A 9237-nucleotide genomic window follows, 5' to 3' on the forward strand; every position below is an offset into this window, starting at 1 on the left:
GTGGAGGTGGGGTTCTGGTATGGGCTGGTATTATTAGATGATCTAGTTGGACCTTTTTGGGTTGAAGATGGACTCAAAATCAACTCCCAAACCTAGTTGAAACGTCAAAACTGGGCCAAGACATATCGGAAGACAGATTTCTCAAAGGTTTTATGGACTGATGAGATGAGGTAACTCTTGACTGACCAGATGGATGGGCCCGTGGCTGGATCAGTAATGGGCACAGAGCTCCACCTCCACTTAGACACCAGCAAGGTGGAGGTGGGTTACTAGTATGGGCTGGTATTATTAAAGATTAGCTAGTTGGACCTTTTTGGGTTGAAGATGGATTCATAATTCAACTCCCAAACCTACTGCCAATTTTTAGAAGACACTTTCTTCGAGCAGTGATACAGGAAAAAATTGCATCTTTCAAGAAGACCATGATATTTATGCAGGACAATGCTCCAACACATGCATCGAAGTACTCCACTGTGTGGCTAGCCAGTAAAAGCTGATGAAAGAATAATGACATGGCCCCCTTCCTCAGCTGACCGAAACCCATTTCAGAACTGTGACGCGTGCCCCCTGCCCAAGTGCGTGGATCTCCTACTCGATATGTGATCCAGTGCAAAGAGGTTCTGCCACCGTATACCTAAGTTAAATGGTCAGCAAGCGGTTAAACCCCTAAACAATTAGATATATTTTCTGAAAGCAGAGACCCTGCAGAATGAAATTTTTTAAATGTTGCACAATGTTTGCAAAGTATTAAATGCATATTTTCTGAAAAAAAAACACTAAAATGAATTCAAGTGTGAACAAAGGCAATACCTTACCCAACTGTTGGTAATAAAATAAAAGATGAGGATGTGTGGCGTAAATAGATGCCGAACTTTGCCGAGCTTTAGGGCTCCTTCACATCATACGTGCGTGAATAACGCAGGTTTCACGTGCAGAGACATCAGTTTCACCTTAGTTTTCATGCACATCTGTTATGCACAGACTGACTTCACATCCTGTGTCATCATTCTGTCTCCACCATCTCCGTCCATTATTCATGTCCCCACCATCTCTGTACACCATCTATATCCCCACAATCTGTTCACCATCCATGTCTCCACCATCTCTGTTCACCATCCATGTCTCCATCATCTCTGTTCATCATCCATGTCTCCACCATCTCTGTTCACCATCCATGTCTCCACCATCTCTGTACACCATCTATATCCCCACAATCTGTTCACAATCCATGTCTCCACCATCTCTGTACACCATCTATATCTCCACCGTCTCTGTTCACCATCCATGTCTCCACCGTCTCTGTTCACCATCCATGACCCCACTATCTCTGTTCATCATCCATGACCCCACTATCTCTGTTCATCAGCCATGACCCCACTATCTCTGTTCATCATCCATGACCCCACTATCTCTGTTCATCATCCATGTCCCCACCATCTCTGTTCATCATCCATGTCTCCACCATCTGTGTACACCATCTATATCCCCACAATCTGTTCACCATCCATGTCTCCACCATCTCTGTTCATCATCCATGTCTCCACCATCTCTGTGCACCATCTATGTCCCCACCATCTGTGTTCACCATCCATTTCTCCACCATCTCTGTTCACCATCCATGACCCCACTATCTCTGTTCATCATCCATGACACCACTATCTCTGTTCATCATCCATGTCCCCACCATCTCTGTTCATCATCCATGTCTCCACCGTCTATATCCCCACAATCTCTGTTCACCATCCATGTCTCCACCATCTCTGTTCATCATCAATGTCTCCACCATCTCTGAGCAACATCTATGTCCCCACCATCTCTGTTCACCATCCATGACCCCACTATCTCTGTTCATCATCCATGTCCCCACCATATCTGTTCATCACCCATGTCTCCATCATCTCTACACCATCTATATCCCCACAATCTGTTCACCATCCATGTCTCCACCATCTCTGTTCATCATCCATGTCTCCACCCTCTATATCCCCACCATCTCTGTTCACCATCCATGTCTCCACCATCTCTGTTAATCATCCCATGCCCGTCTCCAGGACTTCTCCAGGGCTTCCCCTATCCTTTGGAACTCACTACCCCAATCCATCAGACTGTCACCTACCCTCGTCACCTTTAGGCGCACCCGGAAAACCAATCTCTTCAAAGAAGCCTACCCCGCCCTCACCTAAATTCTGATCTCCGCTCTTCCCACCACTCCATCCCCCGCAGCTATCTCCTCCTGTACCACTATCCCCTCCCTCCTAGATTGTAAACTCCAAGGAGCAGGGCCCTGGAACCCCTTGTGTATTGTATTTTTACTGTACTATCTCATGTACTGTCTCCATTATAATGTACAGCACTGAGCAAACTATTGGCGCTATATAAATACTGTATAATAATAATAATAATCATCCATGTCTCCACCATCTCTGTGCACCATCTATGTCCCCACCATCTCTGTTCACCATCCATGACCCCATTATCTCTGTTCATCATCCATGTCCCCACCATCTCTGTTCATCGTCCATGTCTCCACCATCTCTGTACACCATCTATATCCCCACAATCTCTGTTCACCATCCATGTCTCCACCATCTGTGTTCATCATCCATGTCTCCACCATCTCTGAGCACCATCTATGTCCCCACCATCTCTGTTCACCATCCATGTCTCCACCATCTTTGTTCACCATCCATGTCCCTACCATCTCTGTCCACCATCTATGTCCCCGCCATCTCTGTTCACCATCAATGTCCCCACCATCTCTGTCCACCATCCCCATGTCTCCGCCATCTATTTCCACCATCCACGTCCCCACCATCTCTGTCCTTCATGTCTCAATCGTGTTTGTCTACGATCTATGTCCCCACCATCTCTGTCCTCCCTCCATGTCCCCACCATCTCTGTTCACCATCCATGTCCCCGCCATCTCTGTTCACCATCAATGTCCCCGCCATCCATGTTCCCACCATCTATGTCTCCACCATATCTGTTCACCATCCATGTCTCCACCATCTCTGTTCACCATCCATGTCTCCACCATCTCTGTACACCATCTATATCCCCACAATCTGTTCACCATCCATGTCTCCACCATCTCTGTACACCATCTATATCTCCACCGTCTCTGTTCACCATCCATGTCTTCACCGTCTCTGTTCATCATCCATGTCTCCACCATCTCTGTGCACAATCTATATCCCCACCATCTATGTTCACCATCCATGTCGCCACCATCTCTGTTCACCATCCATGACCCCACTATCTCTGTTCATCATCCATGACCCCACTATCTCTGTTCATCAGCCATGACCCCACTATCTCTGTTCATCATCCATGACCCCACTATCTCTGTTCATCATCCATGACCCCACTATCTCTGTTCATCATCCATGTCCCCACCATCTCTGTTCATCATCCATGTCTCCGCCATCTCTGTACACCATCTATATCCCCACAATCTGTTCACCATCTATGTCTCCACCATCTCTGTTCATCATCCATGTCTCCGCCATCTCTGTACACCATCTATATCCCCACCGTCTCTGTTCACCATCCATGTCTCCACCGTCTCTGTTCATCATCCATGTCTCCACCATCTCTGTGAACCATCTATGTCCCCACCATCTCTGTTCACCATCCATTTCTCCACCATCTCTGTTCACCATCCATGACCCCACTATATCTGTTCATCATCCATGTCCCCACCATCTCTGTTCATCATCCATGTCTCCACCATCTCTGTACACCATCTATATCCCCACAATCTCTGTTCACCATCCATGTCTCCACCATCTCTGAGCAACATCTATGTCCCCACCATCTCTGTTCACCATCCATGACCCCACTATCTCTGTTCATCATCCATGTCCCCACCATATCTGTTCATCATCCATGTCTCCACCATCTCTACACCATCTATATCCCCACAATCTGTTCACCATCCATGTCTCCACCATCTCTGTTCATCATCCATGTCTCCACCATCTATATCCCCACCATCTCTGTTCACCATCCATGTCTCCACCATCTCTGTTAATCATCCCATGCCCGTCTCCAAGACTTCTCCAGGGCTTCCCCTATCCTCTGGAACTCACTACCCCAATCCATCAGACTGTCACCTACCCTCCTCACCTTTAGGCGCACCCGGAAAACCAATCTCTTCAGAGAAGCCTACCCTGCCCTCACCTAAATGCTGATCTCCGCTCTTCCCACCACTCCATCCCCCGCAGCTATCTCCTCCTGTACCACTATCCCCTTCATCCTAGATTGTAAGCTCCAAGGAGCAGGGCCCTGGAACCCCTCGTGTATTGTATTGTTACTGTACTATCTCATGTACTGTCTCCATTATAATGTACAGCACTGAGCAAACTATTGGCGCTATATAAATACTGTATAATAATAATAATAATCATCCATGTCTCCACCATCTCTGTTCACCATCCATGACCTCACTATCTCTGTCCACCATCCCCATGTCTCCGCCATCTATTTCCACCATCCACGTCCCCACCATCTCTGTCCTTCATGTCTCAATCGTGTCTGTCTACGATCTATGTCCCCACCATCTCTGTCCTCCCTCCATGTCCCCACCATCTCTGTTCACCATCCATGTCCCCGCCATCTCTGTTCACCATCAATGTCCCCGCCATCCATGTTCCCACCATCTCTGTTCACCATCCATGTCTCCACCATCTTTGTTCACCATCCATGTCCCTACCATCTCTGTCCACCATCTATGTCCCCGCCATCTCTGTTCACCATCAATGTCCCCACCATCTCTGTCCACCATCCCCATGTCTCCGCCATCTATTTCCACCATCCACGTCCCCACCATCTCTGTCCTTCATGTCTCAATCGTGTCTGTCTATGATCTATGTCCCCACCATCTCTGTCCTCCCTCTATGTCCCCACCATCTCTGTTTACCATCCATGTCCTTGCCATCTCTGTTCACCATCAATGTCCCCGCCATCCATGTTCCCACCATCTCTTTCCACCATCTATGTCTCCACCATATCTGTTCACCATCCATGTCTCCACCATCTCTGTTCACCATCCATGTCTCCACCATCTCTGTACACCATCTATATCCCCACAATCTGTTCACCATCCATGTCTCCACCATCTCTGTACACCATCTATATCTCCACCGTCTCTGTTCACCATCCATGTCTCCACCGTCTCTGTTCATCATCCATGTCTCCACCATCTCTGTGCACAATCTATGTCCCCACCATCTATGTTCACCATCCATGTCGCCACCATCTCTGTTCACCATCCATGACCCCACTAACTCTGTTCATCATCCATGACCCCACTATCTCTGTTCATCAGCCATGACCCCACTATCTCTGTTCATCATCCATGACCCCACTATCTCTGTTCATCAGCCATGACCCCACTATCTCTGTTCATCATCCATGACCCCACTATCTCTGTTCATCATCCATGTCCCCACCATCTCTGTTCATCATCCATGTCTCCACCATCTCTGTACACCATCTATATCCCCACAATCTGTTCACCATCTATGTCTCCACCATCTCTGTTCATCATCCATGTCTCCGCCATCTCTGTACACCATCTATATCCCCACCGTCTCTGTTCACCATCCATGTCTCCACCGTCTCTGTTCATCATCCATGTCTCCACCATCTCTGTGAACCATCTATGTCCCCACCATCTCTGTTCACCATCCATTTCTCCACCATCTCTGTTCACCATCCATGACCCCACTATCTCTGTTCATCATCCATGTCCCCACCATCTCTGTTCATCATCCATGTCTCCACCATCTCTATCCCCACAATCTCTGTTCACCATCCATGTCTCCACCATCTCTGAGCAACATCTATGTCCCCACCATCTCTGTTCACCATCCATGACCCCACTATCTCTGTTCATCATCCATGTCCCCACCATATCTGTTCATCATCCATGTCTCCACCATCTCTACACCATCTATATCCCCACAATCTGTTCACCATCCATGTCTCCACCATCTCTGTTCATCATCCATGTCTCCACCATCTATATCCCCACCATCTCTGTTCACCATCCATGTCTCCACCATCTCTGTTAATCATCCCATGCCCGTCTCCAGGACTTCTCCAGGGCTTCCCCTATCCTCTGGAACTCACTACCCCAATCCATCAGACTGTCACCTACCCTCCTCACCTTTAGGCGCACCCGGAAAACCAATCTCTTCAGAGAAGCCTACCCTGCCCTCACCTAAATGCTGATCTCCGCTCTTCCCACCACTCCATCCCCCGCAGCTATCTCCTCCTGTACCACTATCCCCTTCCTCCTAGATTGTAAGCTCCAAGGAGCAGGGCCCTGGAACCCCTCGTGTATTGTATTGTTACTGTACTATCTCATGTACTGTCAATTATAATGTACAGCACTGAGCAAACTATTGGCGCTATATAAATACTGTATAATAATAATAATAATCATCCATGTCTCCACCATCTCTGTTCACCATCCATGACCTCACTATCTCTGTCCACCATCCCCATGTCTCCGCCATCTATTTCCACCATCCACGTCCCCACCATCTCTGTCCTTCATGTCTCAATCGTGTCTGTCTACGATCTATGTCCCCACCATCTCTGTCCTCCCTCCATGTCCCCACCATCTCTGTTCACCATCCATGTCCCCGCCATCTCTGTTCACCATCAATGTCCCCGCCATCCATATTCCCACCATCTCTTTCCACCATCTATGTCTCCACCATATCTGTCCACCATCCATGTCTCCACCATCTCTGTTCATCATCCATGTCTCCACCATCTCTGTTCACCATCCATGTCTCCACCATCTCTGTACACCATCTATATCCCCACAATCTGTTCACCATCCATGTCTCCACCATCTCTGTACACCATCTATATCTCCACCGTCTCTGTTCACCATCCATGTCTCCACCGTCTCTGTTCATCATCCATGTCTCCACCATCTCTGTGCACCATCTATGTCCCCACCATCTGTGTTCACCATCCATGTCGCCACCATCTCTGTTCACCATCCATGACCCCATCTATCTCTGTTCATCATCCATGACCCCACTATCTCTGTTCATCAGCCATAACCCCACTATCTCTGTTCATCATCCATGACCCCACTATCTCTGTTCATCAGCCATGACCCCACTATCTCTGTTCATCAGCCATGACCCCACTATCTCTGTTCATCATCCATGACCCCACTATCTCTGTTCATCATCCATGTCCCCACCATCTCTGTTCATCATCCATGACCCCACTATCTCTGTTCATCAGCCATGACCCCACTATCTCTGTTCATCATCCATGACCCCACTATCTCTGTTCATCATCCATGACCCCATTATCTCTGTTCATCATCCATGTCCCCACCATCTCTGTTCATCGTCCATGTCTCCACCATCTCTGTACACCATCTATATCCCCACAATCTCTGTTCACCATCCATGTCTCCACCATCTGTGTTCATCATCCATGTCTCCACCATCTCTGAGCACCATCTATGTCCCCACCATCTCTGTTCACCATCCATGTCTCCACCATCTTTGTTCACCATCCATGTCCCTACCATCTCTGTCCACCATCTATGTCCCCGCCATCTCTGTTCACCATCAATGTCCCCACCATCTCTGTCCACCATCCCCATGTCTCCACCATCTATTTCCACCATCCACGTCTCCACCATCCACATCCCCACCATCTCTGTCCTTCATGTCTCAATCGTATCTGTCTACGATCTATGTCCCCACCATCTCTGTCCTCCCTCCATGTCCCCACCATCTCTGTTCACCATCCATGTCCCCGCCATCTCTGTTCACCATCAGTGTCCCCACCATCCATGTACCCACCATCTCTTTCCACCATCTATGTCTCCACCATATCTGTGCACCATCCATGTCCCCACCATCTCTGTCCACCTTCCCCATGTCCCCACTATCTGTGTCCACCATCCCCATGTCTCCGCCATCTCTTTCCACCATCCTTGTCTCCACCATCCACGTCCCCACCATCTCTATCCTTCATGTCTCTGTCTACCATCCATGTCCCCACCATCTCTGTTCACCATCCATGTCCCCAACCTCTCTGTTCATCATCCAAGTCCCCAACCTCTCTGTTCATCATCCATGTCCCCACCATCTCTTTCCACCATCCATGTATCCATATCTTTGCCCCATCCCCATGTCCCCACCATCTCTACCTCAAATTTTCCATGGGTGACACCCTGAAGAGCCTTCACAATTTTAGAGTTCACCATGGATGATGGCCCTAAAATTATTGCTTTCACTCTGACGGTCGCTGCGATACCTCATCTATGTGGCGCAATTGTCTCCACCCACACGTGTGCTGTATGCTGTGCAGTAACGTAGGGGTGTGTACGAAGGTGACGGGTGATTCTAATTTTGTTTTGTAGCATGTACATTGCTATCAAAGTACATTAACGTTAGTATGTGTGTGTCAGTGGGGGTGCTCTAAAAAGATTTGGGGAGGGGTTTACACTTTTACAAATTTTTTTTCACTAAACTTATTTTTCATCACAAGGCACACAAAGTCCCTTATGTGATGCTTTTTTTGGTGATGGGTTCTCTTTAATGAGACATCAGGGGTCAAAAAGACCCCTGATGCCTCCCTGTCCTCCAACTGAGTGCAGATCGCACTTGATTACCTTCTTCCCCGGCCATACTGGCTGGGAAAAGTGGAAATAGGAGCAAGAAGGGGAGATTAGCAAATGGGCTTTGCTGAACTCTGTTCATTCTACCTTGCGGAGAACGCACATGGCGGGGAGAGGACTGGCTCTTGTGAGGGCGTGTGGAAGAGACCAGTGTGTGTGTGGGATACCATGGTGACAACAAGGGGAGATTTCCTCTCACTTCCTGTTATGGCTATGAGACAGGAAGTGATGGAAAATCTCCCCAACAAGCAAAAAGATGCCCACTGGGTTGCAGAAGGCAAAAAAAGGAAAATAAATTGGTATAGGTCCCTTCTGATATCAAAAATGAACAAATAATATATACATTGGAACCTGACCCCACTTTAAAACTAAGCTGCTCCTTGGCAGAGCAAGAAAGAGACAATAGGCAGAGCAGGGGATGCTGGGTAATTCATTAAATGTGTAATTTTTACACCAATATTTAGATTTTCAGACCAAGACAAAATGGCCGCTGCTCCTTCCCTCTGCTCTCGTTCTCATGTCATTGCCTCTAACGTTTAGCGATTTATTGACTGCACTGAATTGTATTA

The 9237-nt window shown here is 47.9% G+C and overlaps 1 protein-coding gene across 1 annotated transcript in view; it reads right to left on the reverse strand.

The window, feature by feature from the left end:
- LOC149466215 (uncharacterized) overlaps positions 1-9237 on the reverse strand; it is a 475763-nt gene that overhangs the window by 130190 nt on the left and 336336 nt on the right. The gene's annotated exons all lie outside the window — the stretch shown is intronic.

Source organism: Staurois parvus, unplaced genomic scaffold (genome assembly GCF_062004578.1).
Source record: "Staurois parvus isolate SC_StPar_1 unplaced genomic scaffold, SC_StPar_1.0 ptg000132l, whole genome shotgun sequence".
Classification (NCBI taxonomy): domain Eukaryota; kingdom Metazoa; phylum Chordata; class Amphibia; order Anura; family Ranidae; genus Staurois; species Staurois parvus.